The following is a 25,423-nucleotide window of genomic DNA, read 5'->3' as shown; positions in this document are numbered from 1 at the left end:
GTTTCTGTGAACTACTTTTTTGTCTGATTCAGATAGCAGAGTACATTTTCTTTAGAGTACAGAATGCTGAAGGGCATAGCCTTGCAAGGATTCTCTCAGTGGGATGCTATAGACAAGTGAACTGTAAGGACCCCAAAATTAAGCTTCATGGGGGTGGGGGCTGCTGAAACCTCAGATGTGGGGTGGTGTGGGGCAAGATAGCAGGAAGGTAAAACAACATCCCAGAATAGCCATAAATTATGTTAATCTCAACTACAAATTACAAGTTGAAAAAACTATTTTGTCGTCAACACCAAATAAACATTTTAATTTTTTTTCACTTCTTGGTAGTTTGGGGAGGGGTGATTTGTTGTTCTTTAACCTCATCTGTCTATTAATAAAGAAAAAATTTAAATGAAAATTTATAGTACTGTATTAAAGTGGATGGCAACCAAATTCGCAGTCATAGCATTTTGGATGATAACATATGAATAAGATAATTCCAAAAATTCAACACTAAGTACACTCTCACTGAGGCCACTAAACATCCACAAACCTCTGGGCACTCTTCTGCAATCTATTCAAATGCCAAAAAGAAAAGAAGGCTGTTCTGGCGGTCTTCGCTATGAGTGCTAAGGAAACCAAAATCATCTTTTCATTCTATAGAGGTCAGGGATGTTGCAGAGAACATGATGTGGAATTTGCTGGCAGCTTTGTTAAAGATAAACAGGAAGTCCTACATCTGGCCATGTTTAGAAATGAAAGACTAATTCAATGCCAATGAGACAAGGCCAGACCCAAAGGAGTTTCTCATCTAACAGACCCTGGACCACTTTCAGTGTGTGTATTCTGCTCAGTACTGTTCAACTTCAGATCACCTAGATTGGTAACTCCTCCATCCTCTGACTTCTGTCATCTCCAGGAACAACACAAGCTGGGATGAGGAGAAAGGATCCCGGTAAACTTAAATCAGAAATTTCATTTCTGAGCACCAGTGCATATTCATAAGGGGAAATTGAGGTTTCTCTGTTACCTAAGAGTTTGGCTTAACCATACTGACATGTAAAAGAGTATGTGCATGCTCATTCCTGCCTAAAATTCATTGTTCTTTAAAACACAAAAATGTGCACACACATACACACACACACAAACACACACACACACTGCTTCTGTGGTCCACAGAGAACATCTCACCTTAGACCCAGCCTCTCCACTATCACTACATGAATTTTCATAACCATTCTCATGACAATGAAGTTTTGCTAGATTCTCCCTCCACTTATCAGTCCACTGAGATACAAATCTGAGTCACTTCCTAGAAGCACCTGGCTTCACCCGACAGAGACAGACTCTTGTCCCCCCACCTCTCCCGTCCTCTCCTCTGATATCTGCCCCGTCGGACTTTCTATTGCTGTCACAAACACCATGACCAAAAGCAACTTCGGGAAGAAAGGGTTAGTTTTGTCTTCTGGCTTATAGTCAAATAGACAGAAACTGGATTTTTGACATACTTACTTTCCCAGCTTTTTTAAATAACAAAGTCCTTATTTGTAGTACTTACCTTTTTACTGAAATTACCAAAACAAACACCAGCCCTTTCCAGAAAGCACCAAGGCAAGCAGCAAAGGACAGGCTGAGTGGTCACACATGCCCTGCACACTCTGAGTATCAGATCACTTGGAGGTCAAGGTTACCCACAGATGTTAAATGAAGTGTCCCTCCAGAGAGTGAGTGGCATGCTGGCAGCAACAGTGAGGTGGGGCAATAGCAAACAAAGGCAGACAAGCTCAAGTTCCAGGTAAAGTTCACAAGTGAAACATCTGTGTGCAAGCACAGGTCAGATCTCTGTGTGGCCTGCACAGGATTTTCCCAAATATATGAGCAACTCTTGACATGAAAAAGGTAAGAGGTTTCACATATAAATCTATATACCTATTTCTTTTCTGAGAAGTTAGAAGATCTTGGCTCCTCCATGAGGAAGACTAGACCACCTGGAGGCTCCTGTGGTCCCATCTCTGTTGATAATGCTACACCAACCCCAGCATCATTCCTGAAACTTCCTGTCATGACCTATATAATGGTTTCAATTACCTCTAGTTTAAGGATCCCTAGGCTGCAAAATCTGAAAGAGGGCAGAGACTTGAAGACAGTGAACACCAAGGGTTCAACTTTTCTTGGTACTGGACAGTAAGCTAAGCTAAGAATGTTGAAGCCAGGGAGCTAGGTGAAATGCCAAGGAGCTGGGGGACCTGAAACGGCAGCATGGCCAAACTCAGAGACTGAACCTGCATGGCTCCAGCAGGGATTTTATGCCTCATGTCAGGAACAGGAATTGCAAAACCAGACAAGCAATGACGTAAGGTGAGAGCAGGTGACTGACCACCTGCCCCAGCCATCCCACCTCAGACAGCAGGTGACTGACCCACCTGCCCCAGCCATCCCACCTCAGACAGCAGGTGACTGACCCACCTGCCCCAGCCATCCCACCTCAGACAGCAGGTGACTGACCCACCTGCCCCAGCCATCCCACCTCAGACAGCAGGTGACTGACCCACCTGCCCCAGCCATCCCACCTCAGACAGCAGGTGACTGACCCACCTGCCCCAGCCATCCCACCTCAGACAGCAAGTGACTGACCCACCTGCCCCAGCCAACACAACTCAGTTCCCAAGAGAAAGAAAACATCAGGGATAGATCCCAATAGTCGCTATTTCATAAGAAATAAGGAAAAAGATTCTGCCTCCATCAGAAATTGACTACAGAGGTACAAAATAGTTTTGGATGACTTCCTAAATTAGAAAACCCATATATCCTATAGTACAGTAATTACCTGATAGGTATATGCCCCGAAGAAACTCTTGCACATGTGTGAACAGAGCCATATTTAAGAATACGCAAACCAGACACGGAGGCTCTCACGTGTAATCCCCACACTTGGGAGCCTAAGGCAAGAGGATTGTTATAATTTTGAAGTCAGCTTGAGCCACATAATGAGTCCCAGGCCAGCAAAACCAAAAATGTAAGAAAAAAAAAAGATCTAAAACTCATAGCCATCACTATACTCAACAGCAAAACAGCAAGTACCTAAAAAAGGAAAACCCAGTTTCTAACCCACAGGAGAGTAGGAATCGACTGCTCTATGCTTCTGTGTAACAGTCAATTGTTACGCAGAAGAAAAAATAAATACATGTATGTAACACAAAATAAATACATGTATGTAACACAAAAATAAATACATGTATGTAACATGGAAAATTCTAACCAACATAATCCTGGGTTTGTGTAATTGTCAAGGGTTATAATAGCTGGATACATCATGCTTTAGTTAAAGACAGCATAGAAACAGAGAAAGAGTGACAAGGAGAGGTGGGAGGAGAAAGAGAGAGAGAAAAACATGAATGCAATAAAACTATATGAAAAGTTAAGCAAGGGAAATCGACAGGGTTCAGGTATGAGAAGCCAGAGAAGTGAAAGGGACCTGCACATTATGGCTGGATCCTGGACTGTGCTTTGCATGTTGTGTTCTTGTGTGCTTCTTGTGCTATTAAAAGTGAAATCCAAATTGTAAAGTTCAAGTCCTGAGATGTTCCTTGGGATGCATTTTGACATAAATGAATGGTCTTTCCCCAATGTGAAAGGTCCGCTGGGAATAATAACATGGTCAGCACTTGCAAACCTGTTACTGTCCTATTGTCCCAATGCCATTAATTAACAGCTAGGAAGCACCAGTGACACTGAAGCAGGTAGCGAGTCTCCAAAGTCCCTTTGAATCCTAAAGTCTATGGCTCTGTCTGTCTTTCCTACAGATAACTTAAAGCAGTCATTTTCTTACACTCCACACTAACACTAGAAAGGCACCCATTCATGAAGGCAGACGTGGGGGTGATAAAAGAGGGACAAAGCAGACAGAGGTCCAGAACTAGTCCTCCCCAGCCACAGGAGCTTTCTTTCTGTGATATATAAACACCTTTTTTTTCTGTAAAGGGGTAGATCTGGTTTGTTGGCTGCTTTTGTATATAAAGTTTTATTAAAACACAGTATTTTGTGGACCTCTTCTATAAATGTTTAATGTTTTCCAGTTTGACCATTGTGTGTACCCAGAAGACATGAAGACCAAAAAACCCAGCAAAAATAAACACGTGTCTATTAGTCAAATAAGTAAACACTAATAGACAACCTATCATTGTACTAGGCATCATGCTAGGTATTAGGAAAATAGACCTAAAATGTCACATTAAAATCCTTGTCTCTACAGAGATTATTTCCAATGAGAATAAGGACAATAAGTCATTTAATTATTTAAACATGACAGTATGTATTTAATAATTACCCTAGGGTCATCCATGGAGAATAAACTAAGAGATTTACCCTGACCTAGGCCTAGAAAAAGTTAAGACTGTTCTGCAACCTAAAAAGTGAGTGAGGGCTAGCAAAGTAGAACAGGGAAATGGAGAGTATGGGTTCCTAACACAGGGAGATAAATACACAAAGCCAAGGATAAAAGAATCACTACTACACATTTGAAAAACTGGAAGAAATCAAAATGTCACACTTAAGGGTTCAAGACAGAGTGACAAAACCAAGACCAGAGAAGGAGGTGGGAGACAGGTCATAGAGGAAGTCCTGAAAGCTACTTGAAAGCAGTGGCAAATAAGGCTTCAAACAGGCAACTGATAGGAAGATTCTGCAATAAGAAGTTTACTCTGGAATCGAGTGCAGGCTGAAAATAAGTGGTGGGAATGTTCCCCACAAAAGAATACTGATAGAAGCAGAGAGGGGACTTCTCCTCCAATACAATTGGAGAGGCTGGAATTACAAGTACAGGGCCAACTCTTCTGCTATAAATGACCTCAGATCCACAAAGATGACAACTCTCAGATGCCAATTTTCAGACACAGTAAAGAAAGTACTGAAATTCCTGCAGCCTCTGAGAGAATGATAACTTACAAGGTGGTGGCCATTGCCCAACCATGGGAAAGTGAGGCAGAATCCAAGGAAAGCCTAGAAGCACCTCTGAGCTAGATGGCAGAGTTTCAAGTTTGAAAGTTTGGGTACGTAGATCAGGGCCACAGAGAAGAAGCTATGCATTGTGGGAATCTAAAGGACTATGTCAGTGTCCCCAGAAAATCCATTGCTGTAAACTGGGTTGTACATTTACAAGGCAAATTACCCAAATCTATAGAGAGTGGCTGCTGTTTGCTTTAAAAGGAGCAGACATAGGCTCTGAGCTTCAGTGGAAGGTATTTGTGCACTAGCATGACAAGAGGAAGAGAATTAATCCTCTGGACATTCAGCAAGACACTGTAAATTCCACCTTATAAGTATGGTGAATGTGAGGACCAAGCATAAAATATGCATTTTCAACAGAATTGCTATCATTATACCCAAAGGAGTGAAAATTACTTTTTAGAAGGGAGGGACAAAGTAATCTTAATTCATTTATAGAGTTATAACTTACCTATTCAAACTTCATGAGGGAAAGAACCATAATTATGAGGGAAATGTCCAAGAAAAGCTACTTTGGGGTGTAATAATGACAAAAAGATTAAGAAATACTGCTCTAGAATACTCATTATTCTAGATTGATCTGTGGAAAGCCTAGAACTAAGCCTTGGTAGAGTCTTCAGAGGAATCAATGGGTAAGTTAGAGGAACTCAGAGCTTTCCAGTAAACCATTTTACCAAAGTATAAATTAACCAAAGTTCAACTGATCAGCAATTTTTTTTCTGAGACAGGACTTCTCTGTGTAGCCCTGACTGTCCTGGAACTAGCTCAGTAGACCAGGATAGCCTCAAACTAACAGATCTGCCTGCCTCTGCCTCCCTAGGGCTGGGATTAAAGCTGTGTGCTAACCAGCCTGGCTAACCAGCCAGGATTTTAACTGTTTTTAAATATGACTGTGCATGTGCATGCATGCCCCTCCCCAGACATGCACACACTGCCACATACACACACAGACCTCACCAATATTCTTTATTATACAATGCAAAATTGATACAGTTGTAAAGAAAAATATGGTCCATGTTTTTTTCAGTTAAATGATCGACATAAACCAATCACAAAGGTAATACAGTGTTGGGTTTAATGAATAAAAATATTAAGATAGCTAATATAAATATGTTGAAGGCATTAAAGATGTGTTCAAAAAACTAAAAGAAAATACAGTCTTAATTGCTAAGCAAATGGGAGGAGGTTCTTGGAAACAAAAAAGAAACAAATGTAAATTATGAGACAGAAAAAAATACAGAAACAAAAGAACCTGACAAATCTGGGAGATATTTTTTTTTTTTTGTGTGTGTGTGTGTGTGTGTGTGTGTGTGTGTGTATTCAGTGATGACAAATATATGTGGAAAATGAAGTAAAGGAAGGTCCCAGAAGATGTATTTGCTTGTAAACTGTAGAGAAAATGATACCACTATAAATGGGATTGGTAACTCCGCAGGAAAAACAGGATGACATTGCTCAAAACCTCAAAACACAGGGTCACTATGTGGAGATTATAAAGGGTCAAGTAATAAAATGGCCAAAACAATTCAGTCTAGATAATTGCATAACTTATTTTGTTGCTGAGTAGAGGCTATACTTTTCACACACAAAAAGAACAAAGCAAGACAAAAAACCAAAAGCAAGAAAAAAATATACCTACTGACAGAATCTAAGTAAACTGCAATGTCCACAGAAGATAATATTGTATGAGATGGAAGACTGGACTCAGTGTAATGAGTCCTATACTGTGCTGAATTAAATTCAAGTATAGAACCATGAAATAATTAGGGCTTAGACTTCTCTTCCACAAAATAGCTCCAGATTTAGAAGACAATACTCTTGTGTTAGTCATATACCCAATATTGTGACAAAATCACTTAGCTAATGAACTTATATTGAAGAAATTCTTTTTTAGAATCATGTTTTTCAATTTTTCAGTCCATAGCTAGTGGAATCAGTTGTGTGTGGACTTGTCATGGTGGGCAGTGTCAGATAAATAAAGCTGGAAAGAATCTAAGTGAGAATCAGATGATAGTGTTCCACAGTTCCCTCCTAGGATCTACCCCTAATGAATTCATTTCCTTCCAGTAGGCCCTGCCTCCAAAACTTCTCTCCCAACAGCACTATCAGTTGGCAATAACTCCTTTAACACATCAGCCTCTGAAAGACATTTAAAACCCAAAGCATAACAGTCCCTGACCACTATGGTGATATTTTAATTGTATTGAAATGTGATTTTATTTGTATGTTAATAAATAAAGTTGCCTGGGGGTCAGAGCTAATAGCAAGCCATAGCAGAAACTGGGCAGTGGTGGTGCACCCCTTTAATCCCAGCTCTTGGGAGGCAGAGCTAGGTGGATCTCTGTATGTTCAAGGATACAGCCAGCATGGAGACACATGCCTTTAATCTCAATACCAACCATAGAAGACCTGGAGGTCTGTACAGACGGGCAGTGACAAGGAGGTATTGTGGTTGGGTTTACAACCAATGAGAAGGCAGAATAGAAAGTCAATAAAAAGCACAAACACACAGGAAGTAGGTCTCTTGCAGAGAGGTAGGACAGCACTGGCAGTGAAGGGTAAGGTTTTTAATCTCAGCTCTTAGCTACTACTCTGACCTCTTGGCTTTCATCTCTGAATCAGCTCTATGTTTCTTATTTAAAAAGACGGTTACATCTACAGACCACCACTCATGAAACAGGACCAAGTCTTGATTCTTAGAATAACAGGATCATTTCTGCAATTTAAAAGATGCAGATTATCAGATAAAAAATTCATAATCCTTGCTCCTCTATAACTTGGTGAGTTTTATTACAGTACTAATATGACCTGAAGATGTAGGGCAGCTGGTGTCAATGAATAAGACCATGGTATTCAAAATTGTACTACTGCTCATGAATCAGAACTTTCCAGCTTATGTTCAACTGTCATTTTTGAATGCATGCCTTCCAATATTTTAAAAATCAGTCTTCACCATGAACACAGAACCTCAAATTCAACTTCATTTGAAATGAGTAAAACATTTCTTGTGTAAAAATGTCTCTTCAACTTAGCTCCTCCTCACACAGACTCTCCTTGATGGCCTCCACATACTCACATGTCAACCTCAAGAACAAATTCCTCTTCTCTAGCCACAGGTAAACCATGCATTTTCTCTACAATGCTATCAAAACACCCAGGCAGAAAAGGCACTTGAAGATGTAATAGGCAGTACAAAAGTTGAAAGACATGGTCTGGAAAACATGCACCTGGCTTCAAATAACAGAGTCACTGGTTCAGAACCAGGGACTTAAAAATTCCACAGGTCAACTAAGCATAAAATTTCATGGATTGGAAATAAACTTCAAGTCTAAAGATTTGGGCAGCAAAAGCTTTACTGCCATCCACAATGCTGCCACCTAAGTGAGGGTAATCATTTCAGACCATTTTTTCTAGAACCAAAACCTATGTATATACAATTGCCTTCTTGTCATCTCCAACTACATGTTTCATAGTTACTTTTAATTCAAGATTTCCAAACCTAAATACTTGAATATTTAAGGAATAGAAAGTACAAATAGCGTTGCTTCTGAATAAGAGTATTTTCCAATATGCCAAATTGTGACCTCAATGAATGATATTTTTATATTTCAAGCATCACTATTACATTTTCAAAACAGTGTTGAATACATGAATAAATGAAACAAAAATTTGTTTCCATAGTTTGTCTGGCACACAGAGTGCCCTTCATGGATCAGAAACCATTTACATAATCTGTCTAGTCCTTGAATCTTGACTTTTAACCCTATTGTAGCCTAACAAACTATATGATACTCATAAGTAGATAGCAGTCTCTTCACTTATCACAAAGGTTTTGGTGTCATTATAGTTTGAATATTAAATGTTTCCCTTAGGAACGTGTTGAGTGCTTGTACCAGCTATAGCGCTATTTTGGAAGGTTCTGGAAACTTTAGGATTGGACCTAGCAAAAGGAAATAGGACACAAGGTCACGTCCTCAGGGACTGTGTTTTTCTGTGCTGCTTTCTCTGAGTGAAGATGCTCCCCTCCACACTCTCTTGATATGTCGCTTCACCCTGGACACAGAAGACGGGAGTCAAGTGACGATGCACAGCCTTCTGAGATCTGTAAGTCAACCTGTCTCCATGGGAGTTGTCAGTGTCGTGTATCATCACCAAGACACCAGAAGCAGCACAGGGAATAAATAGTTCACACATTCAAGACAGATGGACCTTAAATTGTTCAGATAAGAATAAGGGAAAGAATCTATAGAGAAAACTATTTTTCATTTTAAAATTTCCATAGCTTCAAGTGTTACAACTAGAAGGCAACTCAGAAAAGGCTGCCTGCATTACTGAGTAAGCAAGTTAGCTCAGTAGATCAAGGCACTTACTGTACCAGCCTGATGACCCAAGTTCTATCCCTGGAAGCCAGGTAAAGATAGAAGGAAAGAGCTGACTGTACAAAATTAACTTTGTTATTCACACATAGGCCATGGGGTGCACACACACACACATAAACACACACTAATAATAATGGCATTTTTAATGTTTTATGAATAAGTTGAAAAGAAAACATTGATTTCTGGGTCTATATGTTTCTTAAAATTGACTCAACAACCATTTGCTGAGCATCAACCATTTGCCAAGTGCTATAATCTATATGAAATTTTATGAACTAAAGAAATAAAACCTGCTGAGCAGTGGTAGCACATGCCTTTAATCCCAGCACTCAGGAAGCAGAGCCAGGTGGATCTCTGTGAGTTAGAGGCCAGCCTGGTCTACAGAGTGAGATCTAGGACAGGCACCAAAACTACACAGAGAAACCCTGTCTCAAAAAAACCAATAAATAAATAAAACTTATATAATGGGAGTTCCTAGCAAATTACTGTATTATTTGAAAAATAATAATATATATCTAGTTTAACTTGTGAATCAATAGATATTTAATACCATCTTTGCCAGTAGACACGTGACTGAGCCTTATTGTTCACAGTAGGTTTATTCTACAAAGTTGCTGTGAACTGAACTGAGAATCTCTTCCAGGAAAACAGAAGGCTGGGTTTATATGAGCCTCTGATCACAAATTTTTTTTATCATCTTGCTTTATGACAGCTTTTTAAAAAGACTCATATATAATACTTGTTGACTCATGAATGCTGTCCTCAGAGCCAGCAGCACCATCTCTCAAGTCTGAAGGAAGCTTGCAGAACACAAGCACTTCTATATAAGGGGCAGAGACAGTCCACAGCACCACGCCTGGGGCCATTTCAAACAGTGTAATCACCAAGAATAAACACAAAGTATGGGGGAAACGACACTACGTCCACAGCACATATACTTGTTCATAGCTTGGGAGAAGGAAGAAGGAGGGGAAGGAAGGCAGCAAGTGTATGGAAGATAGTCAGAGGAAGAAAATGAAAATCTTTGTTATTAAACTTGCTTTTGCCATTTCCTAGCTGGCAATTTTAGGGAATTTACTTAATGACTGTCTCAGTTTACCTATTTCTGAAATGAAGATAATTATATTTCTGTATTGCTAATATTTAAGATTAAAAGTCTTAACTGTACACAAAGTGTTTTGTAAAGACCCTACTAGGCACAAAATAAGCACTATTTATGATAGCTAACAACTGAAATAAACAGAGTAAAGCAGTAGAGCATTATCTTAAACTTTCAGAGTTTAAAAATTTGTGAGAGGTCCAGGATGGGCACTCAATAATTACAGTTATTGTTTATCTTTCTGTTTTGACTATCCCTCCCCAACTGTGTTCTGCCTTGTGCCCTCTGCTTTCTCCTTGCCCTGCCACAGACACCGTCAGTGGCCCATCCAGGACACTGGACATCCCTTCCTTAGGGAGTTTGCTCACCTCGAGGTCGCATTTGCATTAGAGCTGAGTTGCTGTCCTAGTTAGGGTTTCTATTGCTTCAACGAAACACCAAAGCAACTTGGGGAGGAAAGGGTTTATTTGGCTTACATTTCTAGATTGCTATTGATCACTGAAGGAGGTCAGGACAGGAACTGAAACAGCAGGATCCTGGAGGCAGGAACTGATGCAGAGGCCATGGAGGGGAGCTGCTTACTGGCTTGCTCCCCATGGCTTGCTCAGCCTGCTTTCTTATAGAACTCAGGACCACCAGCCAGGGATGGCACCACCCACCATGGACTGGGCCCTCCCCCATTGATCACCTATTAAGAAAATGCTCTACATGTTTGTATACAGTCCGATCTTATGGAGCCATTTTCTCAATTGAGGTGCCCTCCTTTTCGGATGACACTACCTTTTGTCAAGTTGACATAAAATTAGCCAGGACAGTTGCTCTGGTGACATTTCCTTCAATGTAGACCTATCCAATGTTGAACGGCCAATTCTCCCTGCTGCCTGGGCCAAAGTGACTGTCCACAGGAAGAGGCACCCATTCAATAGTCATTCAGGCCTAGCCAGCAGCCTCCTTTCAAGTCAGTGATGGAGTTTATAGTATGTGTTGCTGTCATAGACTTTAGTACTTATAGTCAACAGAAAAGGGAGGCTGGAGACAATGTGAAATAATCCAAGGCAGACGAAGAACTGATAATGACAATGCTGGGGCTTTCTCACAGTGAGCCTCCTAAGTGCATGTCCAAGCTGCAGCATATGGAGAAAAATTAGGGCCAAAGCCAGTGAGGAGAAGGGATGAGAGACAATTACTACTGTGCAAACATAGAGGTCCTTCATCTGTGGACTGGGCAAAGGATGAGATCAGTGACATTAAAGCCAACCCTGAGTGGCAGAGATTTAGCTGGCAGGATGAAAACCCCATCCTGCCAAACTCTTCAGGACCATGGTTGCCAAGGAACACACTCACATTGCAGAGAGCATCTTATTCCTAGCATCTTTCCAGTGCTGTGTGGGTGGCACATTTGGGGGCTGGCAGCGCAGCACTGTCTCAGATCTACTTGGAGCTTCCTTAGCTTTTGATCAGGACAAGAGGCTCTTTATCATGGATATTTTATAGGACAAGCTTCTCACTAGCTGCCTTTAAACTTCCACTGTGACCAAAAAAATGCTTTGGCAATACACTGATCTCAATGAAAAAGATCATTCAGAATGTAGAAAATACTAGCTACTTTTCAGATTCAACACATCTACCTACCACAAACCACATTTGATAGCTGGGTCAACCATTAGGCCTCTGTCTGATTATATCTGTCTCCAGTTATAAAACAAACATTTTCCCTTTCAAGCAACTATGTTGCAAGCTTCATACTGGATTCTTTCTGGAACACATTTCATGTGATCCTCCCCAAACCACCGGGAGCCCAATGTTGTCATCCATCTCCATGCTACAGTAAAGGAAGCTAAGGGAAGTATTTTGCCAGAAATAATGTGGAAAGCAATAGCAGACCAAACATTCAACCAAGTCTACACATCTTACATCCACATCGTTTCACTGCATCAGATATGACTAAGGTATTGCACAGCCTGCTCTCAGTGGAATACAAATACAAATTGGCTTGGTTTCCTCAATCTCTGAACCAGCTGTGCTATGCTGAATCCTGTCTAGAATCCACCATTCCACATGGCTTTGAGGGTGTAGAAAGTCCACAAGGGTAATGGAAATGAACATCAAGCTTTGAAACTCACTCACAACTGAAACAATATCTTCTTTCCCCTCTTTATGTCTTTTTTATTGAAAATAGATTCTTTTCTCATACAATATATCCTGATTACAGTTTCCCCTCCCTCTACTCATTGCAGTTCCTTCCCACCTCCTCTCCCCTCCTGCTCCACTCCCTTTCTGTCTCTCATTAGAAAAGAACAGGAATATAAGAGGTAACAACCAAACATGACAAAATAAAATATAATAAGATGAAGCAACAATTTTCATATTCAAGTTAGACACAGCAACCAACAGGAGAAAAAAAAATGGTTCCAAAAGCAGAGGAAAGAGTCAGAGACACACTCCTTCTCATGGTCAGGAGTCTAATAAAAATACTAAGCTAATAGCTATACTCTATACCTGGAGGAGTATACTCCTGTGCTTGCTGCTTCAGTCTCTGCAAGCTCATATGCACCTTGATTCATTGATTCAGAAGTCCTTGTTTTCCATCACCTCTGACTCTCACGATCTTTTCGCCTCTTGCACAGGATTCCCTGAACTCTGAGATGAAGAATTTGATGTTAATCTCCAATTTTAGACTCTCTCTCCATGTAATGTCTGGCTGTGGGTCTCTGCATTTGTTTTCATCTGCTGCCTAAAAAAGCATCTTTGATGATGACTGCATAAGTCACCAGTCTACAAGTACAGCAGAATATCAATAGGAATCATTTTATTGACTTTTTTTAGACTAGTCATGTTTGGTTTTACCCTAAGTCTCTAGGTTATCTAGTTTCTGGTTCTTGGTTACCTGAGCAGTGTCAGATATGGGTTCCTTCTCATGGAGTGGGCCTTAAATCAAATCAGACATTGGTTGGCCGGCTGCTCCCACAAGTTCTGTGCCACCATTGCCCTAGCATATTTTTCAGGGAGGACAAATTCTCTTTTGATAGCCTGCAGAACACCTTCCCTCACAAAAGAGACTAGAACGTTGGGATGAAGGTTCCATGTAGGCACCAGGATGACTGCTCCATGTTCAGTGAGTTGTGTGGATGTTGTTCTCAGCAGTGGGGCCTCACTGTCAGTTTGTGGAGAGCAAGCCTCTGTCTTAGCATCAGCTTTAGTTCTTTGGTGATCTCCATGGAATACTTGCCCCCCACACCCCTGGTCAACAACTCAACTGAATGCAACCCAATCCTGCCACTGGAATCCTTGCCTGGCTACAAGAGATGGTCAGATAAAGAGTTGAGACTCTTTATCATCCATTGCTAGGAGTCCCCACTAGAGTCACCCTCATAGATTCCAGGGAGTTTCCACTGCACTAGTTTTCCACACCACCCTGCGAATGCCCCCCCCCCTCCGCCCCAATTGCAGCCATTTCTCTCCAGGCTCTCATCTCCCTGCCACCTGATTCCTCCCTCTCCTGTCCTCACCTCTCTCAGTCTATCTGTAAAATCTACTCTATTTCCTCTTCCCAGGAAGATCCATGTGTTCCCACTGGACCCTTCCTCTTACCTAACTGTAACATGAATCTTAAAAGGTCTTATTAATTTAAAAAAAAAAAAAAAAACCCATGGCAGATACTGGGCTGACAGCTGAAAGATCAGAGAAACAGAACACACCAGCCACATTCTTACTTCTAAGAAATCCTCAACTCAAGAGAGAGACTTCCTGTTTGCTCATGTCTCATAATGCCTTTGTGTGCCCTGCCATCTTACTTACTTCCTAGTGCTGGAATTAAAGGTGTGTGCTACCACATCTGGCTCTCTTCCCAATATGGCCTTGAACTCACAGAAATCCATCTTGATCTCTGTCTCCCAAATGCTAGGATTAAAGTCATGTGCTGCCACTGCCTGACCTCTATGTTTAATATAGTGGCTGGATCTGTCCTCTGATCCTCAGGCAAGCTTTATTGGAGTACACAATATATCACCAAACCTAACCTCTCTGGATGTACAGATTGTAGCTTGGTTTATCATTTACTTAATGGCTAATATCCACTTATAAGTGAATACATGCCATATTTGTCTTTCTGGGTCTGGGTTACCTCACTCAGGATGATTTTTTTCTAGTTCTAACATTTGCCTGCAAATTTCATGATGTCATTTTTTAATAGCTAATATTCCATTGTGTAAATGTACCATATTTTTTATCCATACTTCTATTGAGGATATCTAGCTTGTTTCCAGTTTCTAGCAATTATGAATAGAGCAGCAATGAGTCTGGTGGAGCAAGTGTCCTTGTTGCAGGATGGAATATTCTTTAGGTGTATGCCCAAGTGGTATAGATAAGTCTTGAGGTCAATTGATTCCCAACTTTCTGAGGAACTGCCATATAGGTGGCTGTACAAATCTGCACTCCCACCAGCAATGGAGGAACGTTCTCCTTGATCCATACTTTTTGAAACATGAGCTGTCACTTGTGTTATTGATCTTAGCCATTCTAACAGGTGTAAGATGAAATCTCAAAGTAGTTTTCAATAGCATTTCCTTGATGGCTAAGGATGTTGAATATTTCTTTAAGAGTTTCTCAGTCATTTGAGATTCCTCTATTGAGAATTCTCTGTTTAAATTTGTATCCTATTTTAAAATTGGATTATTTGGTTTTTTAACATTTAGTTTCGTGAGTTCTTTTTATATTTTGAATATTAGTCTTTTATTTCATATAGAGTTGGCAAAAATCTTTTTCCATTCTGTAGGCAGTGGCTTTGTCCAATTGATGGTGTCCTTTGTCTTACAGAAGCCTTTCAATTTCATAAGGTCCTAATTATTAATTATTGATGTTAGTGTCTGTGCTATTTGTGTTCTGTTTAGAAAGTCTTCTCCTGTGCCGATGCTTTCAAGGCTACTCCTTACTTCTTCTATTGGCTTCAGTGTATCAGGTTTTATGTTGAGGTCTATGATCCACTTGGACTTGAGTTTTGTGCAGATGATAAATATGGATCTATTTGCATTATTCTACATACAGACATCCAATTTGACCATTACAATTTTTTGAAGATGCTGTCTTTTTTTCCACTGTGCATTTCTGGTTTCTTTATTAAAAATCAGGTGCCCATATGTGTGTGGATATAGGTCTATGTCTTCAATTCAATTACATTGATCAACATGTCTATTTTTATGCCTGTATCATGTACTTTTTATTATTATAGTGCTGTCGTACAACTTGAAATCTGGGATGGTGATACTTCCAGCAGTTATTTTATTGTTCAGGATTGTTTTAGCTCTCCTGGATTTTATGTATTTAGATGTGAAGTTGAAGTTTGTCCATTTGAGGTCTGTAAAGAATTTTGTTGGGATTTTGATGGGGATTGCATTGAATCTGTAAATTGCTTTTGGTAGGATGGCCATTTTTACTATGTTAATCCTACTGATCAATGAGCACGGGAGATTTTTCCAACTTCTGATATCTTCTCCAGTTTCTTTCTTCAAAGACATGAAGTTTTTATCTTACAAGTCTTTCACTTGATTGTGTAGTGTTATCCCCAAGATATTTCATATTATTTGAGGCTGTAATGAAAGGTGATGTTTCCCTGATTTCTTTCTTAGGCTGTTTGTCATTTGTATATAGGAGGGCTACTGGTTGTTTTTTTGTTTTGTTTTGTTTTGGTTTTGTTTTGTTTTTTTGTTGTTGATATTGTATCCAGTCACTTCACTGAAAGTGTTTATCAGCTGTAGGTGTTCCCTGGTAGAATTTTTAGGGTCATTTATGTGTACTATCATTTCATCTGCAAATAATCATACTTTGATTTTCTAATTTGTATCACCTTGATCTCCTTCAGCTGACTTACTGCTCTAGTTAAAACTTCAATAACTATATTGAATAGATATGGAGATGGACCAGCTTGTCTTGCTCCTGATTTGTGTGGAATTGCTTTGAGTTTCTCTCAATTTAATTTGATGTTAGTTATGGGCTTCATGCAAATTACCTTTAAGTTTAGGTATACCCCTTGCCTCCCTAATCTCTCCAGGATTTTTATGAAAGAGAATTTGATTTTGTGAAAGGCCTTTTCTGCATGTAATGAGATGATCATGTGGTTTTATTCTTTCATATTGTTTATATAATAGATTACATTGACTGATTTTTGTATACTGTACCATTGTTACATCTCTGGGATGATGCCTACTTGATCATGGTGTATGGTATTTTTTAATGTGTTCTTAGATTTGGTTTTCAAGTACCTTATTGAGTAATTTCACATCTATATTCATAAGGGAAATGATAATTATTTTTCTTTTTTGAGTCTTTATATGGTTTTAGTATCAAGTAACTGTGGCCTCATAAAATGAATTGGGAGTTCCTTTTTTGCTTTTTTGTAGAATAATTTGAAGAGTATTTGCATTAACTCTTCTTTGAAAGTCTGGTAGAATTCTGGGATTTTTTTTTTTGGGTTGGGGAAATTTTTTTTCTTATTATTCTATCATATAATACAACCTCACTCCACTTTTCTTAGTTCCCCCTCCAACCTCTGCTCTCCCCGAGATCCACTTCTCTTCCATTTCCCTTCAGAAAAGACCAGGCCAGGGATATCAACTGAATATGGGGCAACAAGTTACAATAAGACAAGGCCCAATCCCTCATACCAAGGCCAGATGATGCAACCCAGTAGGAGTAAAAGTGCCCAAGAGCAGGCAAAAGAGTTGGTTGGGAGAATTTTAATGACTGCTTCTATTTCACTGGGGGTTATAGGTCTATTGGAATTGTTTATCTCATCTTGATTTAATTTTAGTAAGATAATTGAGAAAAATGTCCATGGCATCTGTGGTTTCTTAGAGTCTGTAGCACATCTGTCCAGGCCCTTCTGGCTTTTAGAGTCTTCATTAAGAAGATGAGTGTAATTCTAATAGATCTGCCTTTATATGTTACATGGCCTTTTTCTCTTGTAGCTTTTAATAGCCTTTCTTTATTCTGTATGTTTAGTGTCATGATTATTATATAGTTTGAGAAATTTTTTCCTGGCCCAATCTATATGTTGTTCTATATGGTTCTTATACCTTTATAGGCATCTTCCTCTTTAGGTTAGGAAAAATTTTCTTCTATGATTTTGTTGAAAATATTTTCTGGGCCTTTGAGCTAGGATTCTTTTCCTTCCTCTATTCCTATTATTCCTAGGTTTGTTCTTTTGATAGTGTTCCAGATTACCTGGCTGTTTGTGTCAGGAATTTTTTAGATTTAATATTTTCTTTGACTGATATATTCATTTCTTCTATCATATCTTCAATGTCTGAGATTTTCTCTTCCATCTCTTATATTCTGTTGGTGATGCTTGCCTCTGTAGTTCCTGTTCACATTCCTAAGTTTTTCATTTCTAGAATTCCTTCACTTTGTGTTTCCTTTATTGCTTCCATTTTCAGGTCTTGAACTGTTTTATTCTTTTTATTCAACAGTTTGTTTATATTTTCTTGGATTTCTTTAAAGTATTTATTAATTTCCTATTATATTATATATATAATATATATAAACATATATAAATAATTTCCAGTTGTTTGTATTTTCCTTGATTTCTTTAAGGTATTTATTTATTTCCTCTTTAAAGACCTCTACCATCATATAGTTGGTTTTAAGGTCTTGTGCTTCAGTTATGTTTGAATATTCAGAGCCTGCTGTGGTAGGATAGCTAGACTCTAATGAAGGCATATTGTCCTGGCTATTATTGATTGTGTTCTTGTGCTGGCATCTAAGCATCTGGGTTTGGGATGATTACAGGTCTAGGTGCTGATTTCTGTTGTTTTGTTTTGTTTTTTTTTATTGGGGGTCCCTGCCCCCATCTGGTTTCTGTGTCCTTTCTGGATTTTTGAAGAGTGTGATGGCTGTGTGTTGGCTGCCCTGCTGATGTGCTCACAAGAATGAATGCTTGCCGGATTTTGCGGGGATTCATCGAAGAGTAGGGGGAGGAGTTAAGAGGGGATGGTCTGTGAGATCCCAGGAGATATGGGCAGGAGGAATGGAGGCTGCAGCCAGTGTTCTGTTGCAGTGCTAAAGATGAGACTGAGGGATTGAGTCTGGGAGAACTAAGAGAGAAGATCTGCAGGCAGCCTATTTGGTCCTCTTTATGTCTTTCGTCAGTGGAGAAAGTATGGGGGCACTGCTGTCATAGCTGTCATCATTGTAATAGTAAGAACAACTTGACCAACTTTACTGACTTGTGTAGAAGCATCTGACCCCAGTTATTTGCAGCTACCTCAAAATGGTTGTGTTTTATACCCCTTTGTCCTTACCTTGGCACACTTACTGATTCTAAGGTAAATAAGAAATATGTTGCAATACAAATTCTTCCTAACTGTCTCATATTTACCCTGTGTTTCAATTCTTGTTTGAATTTAGTGAAGCACAAACATGAAACTCTGGTTAAAAATTAGTTCTAAAGATGACGAAAGGTCTAGAATTCTAGTGAAAATCCCTAGTTTACATAGTAGCCTATTCAGACAGTCCTATAAGTCACTTACAACCAAGGTCACAAGCTTTCCCTTGCACTGGCAGCTTTAACAGCCTCAGAATTGTCCTAAGCTCTGAGACAGTCCTACCTTTGCCAATGCCATTCTTACTGGTGGGACCGTCCTTTCCTCAATCAGATTCCACCTATGTTGTAATGATTATTTCTGCCTGTCAATTATAACCACAGAAACCTTCACATTCTCCCAGACCACAGGAGATAATTGTGTTGTATGTTTTCAAAAATTTCAGCTCCTTACATAGTTTCTACAGGGAATTCATTCAACCAATTTTTCAATGTTTTCTATGGTCTTACTGATATTTTTTGAGCAAAATGAAAGGGTTATATTACACAGAACACAGTTTTTCACATGTATAACCCTCAATGGGTTTGCCTACCACACCAGCATTACTGTATCTAAGAACCTTAGAGGCTGATTTCTACCCAAGCTAAGTATCATCCCAAGAATGATCCCAGAAAATATATTTTACAACAGTGACCAAGATGTCTCCATTTTGTGTTTTAACTTATAATTTTACTGGATATAGATCATGAATTATCAATTATATTATAACTACTTAAGGAAAGGATAGGGCAGTCAATACTCTGAAGTTCCTAGAACACTGACATACATGAGAGAATACTCTGTAAAGACATCTTCAGAGGAATAGGAGTATGTCAAAATAATGTCCATATCCTTTGACTCAGTACATATCAGTATAGTCTTATTTGAAAGGAGAGCTTTGAAAAATAAGTGGGACATAAAGCTTGAGAATAGGTCATAAGGCATTCTGGAGGACCTGGTTATCTTAAAATTCAGTGACAAGAATGCTCACAAGAGATAGTGGTAGTAAAAATATAGAAGAGAAAGGAAAAAAAACATTGCCTTAGTTACTTTTCTATTGCTATGAGAAAACACCATGACAAAAGGAACTCATAAAAGACCACATTTAACTGGGGCTTATTTACAGTTTCAGAGAGTGAGTCAATGACCACGTCAGGAAGCATGGTAGCAGGCAGACAGGCATGGAACTGGAGCAATAGCTGAGAACTTACATCTGATCTGAAAGTTGGAGGCAGAGAGAGACTGGGCCAGATATGGACTTTTGAAACCTCAAAGCCCACCTTCTCCAACAAGACCACCTTCCTAGTCCTTCCTAAAAATAGTACTACCAACTAGGGACCAAGTACACAATATTTGAGCCTATGGAGGCCATTTTCATTCAAACAACCACAGCTGTGGATGACTAAGATTAGGATTTGTAGTAGAGCAACAAAGCCAAGGAATGTTTGGGGCAACCAAAGGCTAAATGAGGCAAAGAAGTATTCTCTAGAAAGAGAGCAGCTTTGCTGTCATCATGATTTAAGACCTCTGCCTTCCATAATTGTAAAGGAATAAATATCTGTTATGTTAAGGTGATTGATTGAGGCAGGCTGAGGAAGCCAGCAGAAACAGCTTCTGTAGATTTATTCTTCTGTTCAGAAAATATTCTCTGAGATGTTGTTAGAAAATAGACAAGATGCTAGACATATCACACATATAAAGATGTCTTCTTCATGGATATAGCCTTGTAGAAACTTCTATTCCAGAGGCAATTCTGGTTGCCATCTGAATGTGGAGTGTAAGTTGCTGCTAGGGCATTTTACATCACAAAAGACTACAGATGTGAGTCATGTGCATGTGTCATGGAAACAGGAACTCAACAGACTACAGATATGAGTCATCTGCTAATGCCATGGCAACAAGAACTCAAAAGATGGCTCTGGAGCCATCGGGAAAAACAGCTCTAGACCAGGCTTCTCTAATTCCCACAGTTCAGAGAGGTTGAGTAAGAACTGCAGCATAGTTAGAGTCAGACAGACATCATTTCACTCTGCACTGGACATGTACACCATGTCACAGCGCAGAGTTGAAAACTGAGGTTAAAAGAGCACCTAGGATAAAAGCAAAATGCCAGCTCTCTTCAAAGTAAGTATCACACTGATTTAAAAAGCTAACAATCCTTTTTAGGAGCAATGACAGTCTGTGTATGAACCAGCAAAAAGAGATTGTCTGACCTAAACGTGGCACATAAGAAAACAAGTGACAGAGACTGAATAACAAGTCACATATGCAAGCCATGTTTTCAGAAGCTAAGAAAATCTAGTTTAGATCGAAATAAGAGCTAAAATTGTATTCATATAAAACCCCCAAAGGCAAATATATGCTTTCTATCTGGACTTTAAATTGTGTGTGTGTGTGTCCGAGAGAGGGGGGGGGGAGACAGACAGACAGGCAGGCAGGCAGAGACAGAGAGACAGAGTCAAAGAGAGGGGAAGTGTTGAAACTAAGAAGATCATAAAAGGGGAGATAGGGTCCTAGGAGGGGTCAAAGAAGAAGGAAATGGAATACTCAGTGACATGAAAGGTGGGTTGAGCAAGGACACCAGTGGGGGACAGGGACATAGGGGAGGGAAGAGAGAGAGGATGACATTAGGACAACAGCACGTAGGGATAGAAAAAAATACCGTGTAAACCCCACTACTTTGTATACAGACTTTTAGAATTCATTTAAAAAGACAGCCTCCCTAGAGAAACCTTATGTCATAGGGTTACTTCCTAGAGCCTAGAAGCACCTCTAATTTGTCTCTGGCTCATATCAACTTTGTAAAAATAGGTAATCTAGTAAAAAGTAAGTGCTGCATTTAAAGATGACATTTTAAGGAGGGTGTATTTGTTTATATGTGTATGTTTACATGTTTCTGCCTGTATGGCTATGTGGAGTTCAGAGGTCAACCTCAGGTTTCATTCCTTAGGAACACTATCTACAATTTTTGGGGAGACAGTGTCTCTCACTGTGACCCAGGGCTCATCAGTTAGGCTATGCTGTGGGATGGTCTGTATGTCAAATGCTCCAATTGGTCAATAAATAAAACACTGATTGGCCAGTGGCCAGGCAGGAAGTATAGGCGGGACTAACAGAGAGGAGAATTGAGAGAACAGGAAGGTGGGAGGAGACACTGCCAGCCGCCTCCATGACAAGCAGCATGTGAAGATGCCGGTAAGCCATGAGCCATGTGGCAAGGTATAGATTTATAGAAATGGATTAATTTAAGCTATAAGAACAGATAGCAAGAAGCCTGCCTCGGCCATACAGTTTGTAAGCAATATAAGTGTCTGTGTTTACTTGGTTGGGTCTGAGAGGCTGTGGGACTGGTGGGTGATTTGTCCTGACTGTGGGCAAGGCAGGAAAACTCCAGCTACAAGGTTATACTGGTTGGCCAGCAAGCCAGGGATCCACACTTCACTGCCTCCCCAGTGCTGGGGTTACAAGGGTATGCACCATGCTCAGAATTCTAACATGGGTTCTTACAGTCAAACTCAGGTTGTCTTCTTTCATGGAAAGCACTTCACTTGCCTCTCCAGCCCCATGTTGCCTGTGTCTAAACAGGAAACTAATTGCATATGATGCACAAAAGGGGGAAAATAGAAAGAAAAGAGTGGCATTCAAAGAATATCCCCATAAAATGGATAAAAAGTGGCCAAATAGAACTTGAGGGAACCTAAACTAAGCCAATGCTTCCATAAAACATATAGGAAAAGAAGGTATAAAGAAGCTTATGTGATAGAACAAAGCAATGGGAATGAATTATGAATGAATTATCATAAACAGAAGAGAAAATAATCATGAAATGAAGACTATGTTGAAGATATCCCCAGAGAGGCTGAAATACTGATGAAAACTAAGGGTCATATAAGATACAAAAGAGGACCAAGACTAGAATAAAATGTAAATAACCAAATTAGAGATGATTACAGCAAAATAAATTTGAAAATGACTATAGCAAAAAAAATACACACATAGAAATCAGAAAAAAGAAATCACACATATGCAGAACTTGTGGCCCATGGAGCATAGCAGAGCAAAGGGGTGTTCAGTCTGTTGATCTTCCTCTCCCTAGGAAAAAACTCCTCAAAGAAATAGCAATAATTTATAGTCAACAAAGCTATGAAGTATGAGGATGGCTGTTAAAAATATTTTTGAGCATGTAGGAACTCAAAAACTGTGACATTAAGCAACTTTGTTACTGCATATTTAACAAACCTGGATAGTATAATCTACTACACAAATTATACGGTGCATGTACACACACACACACACACACACACACACGCGCGCGCGCGCGCACACAAATTATATGGTGCATGTACACACACACGCGCCCGCGCGCGTGTGTGTGTGTGTGTGTGTGTGTGTGTGTGTTTGAAATAGCCTATTACTCACAGGATTGTGATAAATAAGATAACATGATATGAATAAAACACGGGGATGATAAAGACATGCAATAAACAAGATATGTGAGGCTGCCACCAACACCGCATGACATTATTTTACAACAATCTTTCTTTTATAAGTAGAGGAATGCTACAATTTAATGGTTGAAAGTATAGTGTAATGAATATATATAGAAGTAATGTAACTACTATTATATTATTCTGTCAGCTGTTATAGGCTGTACATCACTGCACATTCTATACTTTAGTATGACTGGCAGGACAGTAAACTTGTTTATATCAACATCACACAAACATGTGAGTAATGCATTGCTTTATGATATAACAATTGCTACAAGGTCAGTTGACAATAGGGATTTTTAGCTCCATTATAATAATATGAGACTCCTATCATATCTGTAGCAAATCACTGGTCCAAAACATTATTATTAAGTACATGACAGTAATTATACAGAATTAATATAACTAAGACCAAAATAAGTAGTGATTATGGTAACAAAATATAATAAATGTTAGGAGCCCTAACATGTAGTGTTCTATAATTAACAAAAGTGCGATGAAGAGCTACAGACAGTAAATGCTGCTGAGAGGGAGAATCAGTTTTCCCTAGGGACAGACTCTTAGGAATCCCTTGTATCAGTCCCAAAGACATGTTCATATGAGCAGCATTAAACAGACTCATTAGGTTATACATACACACGTATGTGACAATAATATAGTTAAGAAGATATTATGAATTGAGAAGCAGTGGGGGGAACACAGAAGTTGGAGGAGGGAAGATATGGATAGAAATGATATAAATGCAGTACTCATGTATGAAATTCTCAAAAAAGTTTACTTTAAACAACTGAGATCGAAGAAAGGGATGAGAAAGCTGCTGGTGGTGTGACTGTGCCGAATTCCTAACTTTACTTACAGAGGCAGGCATAGTGAGGGGACCAACACAACCCCAACCTTACAGCTTTGTCAGTGACAGAGCTATGAGGAGTCTATGAGCAGCATCATGGGACTTCAGCCCCATAGAGTAATCACTGATTAATCTCTACACATCTTGGTGGAGCTATGTCACTTGATATTAACTGGTTTTTGTGTGAACATGTGATTCAACTCTTGCCAATGAAGCCATGAGTGAGATATTTGTTTCTCTGCTTTTAAGAAGAAACATAAGAAGAAAGCAGGGTAACATTTTTCTTTGTCTCTTGATACAGCTACATGTTAAGTTTTGCATGTAAGTGAAATCAGAAAGAAATAACCAGGAAGATAAAAAGTTGTGTGCACTGAGGATGGCAAAGTAGGAAAGTTAAAATGTGAAAGCCTTTATACAATTTTTTTATCTTCTTAATTTCTCCAACAAATATGCACTGCATGTCTATTCTTCCTAAGGTGTCCCCTTCATGGGACAGGCAGATGAAACTCAACCCTTAAGAATATTCGTGTTTTCAATTTTCAGTGTGATTATGATCTATAAAAAAGAGGCTTAAACAAAAAACAATGACCAAAAAATCCACTGGTTCTTTTGTTAAAGACCTTTAAATTAGTTTTTTTTTCTTAAGCAAATCCATTTCCAAACATCAAAAGGGTTTTCTCTTCCTTAACATGCAAAGATAAACTGTTTTTCAAAGTTACTTTATATTTTACTCAAAAACAAAGCAAAAATAAAATTCCCAAAGCTTTATGGGAAGTAACATATCAGAGTATGAAGGGAATGCCCCATTCCTCTTTCAAGAAGAAAGGAAGGGTTTGTTCATATTTTGTGTGAATCCCTCTGCTCTTGAAAACAACTGTGCCAAGTGGTAACCTGGATGTGTGCAGCCAGACAGAATGCTGACGGTCCTTTATCTAGAGCAGTGGTTCTCAACCTTCCTAATACTGTGACCCTTTAGTAGAGTTTCTCCTGCTGTGCTGACCCCAACCTTAAAGTTATTTCATTGCTACTTTATAACTGTAATTTTGCTACTGATAGGAATTATAATATAATTATCTGATAAGAGTTCATGACCCATGGTTTAAAAACCACTGATCTAGAGGGATGGGGATGTCTTTCTTATGTAGGTGTGTTCTCCACAGTTTAAACTCTCCCTAAGCATTACTTAAGGGAAAATGTTCTCACAAACAACATTTATTTTGTCATCAAGTTTTATATATCTGAGATATGCTCATACTGTATTATTCTGC

The 25,423-nt window shown here is 39.3% G+C and overlaps 1 protein-coding gene across 3 annotated transcripts in view; it reads right to left on the bottom strand.

Annotated features, from left to right (window-relative positions):
- Cpq (carboxypeptidase Q) overlaps positions 1-25,423 on the bottom strand; it is a 434,594-nt gene that overhangs the window by 387,707 nt on the left and 21,464 nt on the right. The window contains exon 1 of one of the 3 annotated variants that reach the window (XM_037197721.1): positions 1,541-1,697. The exons of the other annotated variants lie outside the window; for them this stretch is intronic. The gene's annotated coding sequence lies outside the window, so the exon portion shown is untranslated. Of the gene's footprint in view, positions 1-1,540; positions 1,698-25,423 lie in introns of those variants that run through there. 3 annotated transcript variants of the gene reach the window in all.

The sequence above is a fragment of the Peromyscus leucopus genome, chromosome 20 (assembly GCF_004664715.2).
Source record: "Peromyscus leucopus breed LL Stock chromosome 20, UCI_PerLeu_2.1, whole genome shotgun sequence".
Lineage (NCBI taxonomy): Eukaryota > Metazoa > Chordata > Mammalia > Rodentia > Cricetidae > Peromyscus > Peromyscus leucopus.
This window is presented reverse-complemented; position numbering and strand designations above follow the sequence as displayed.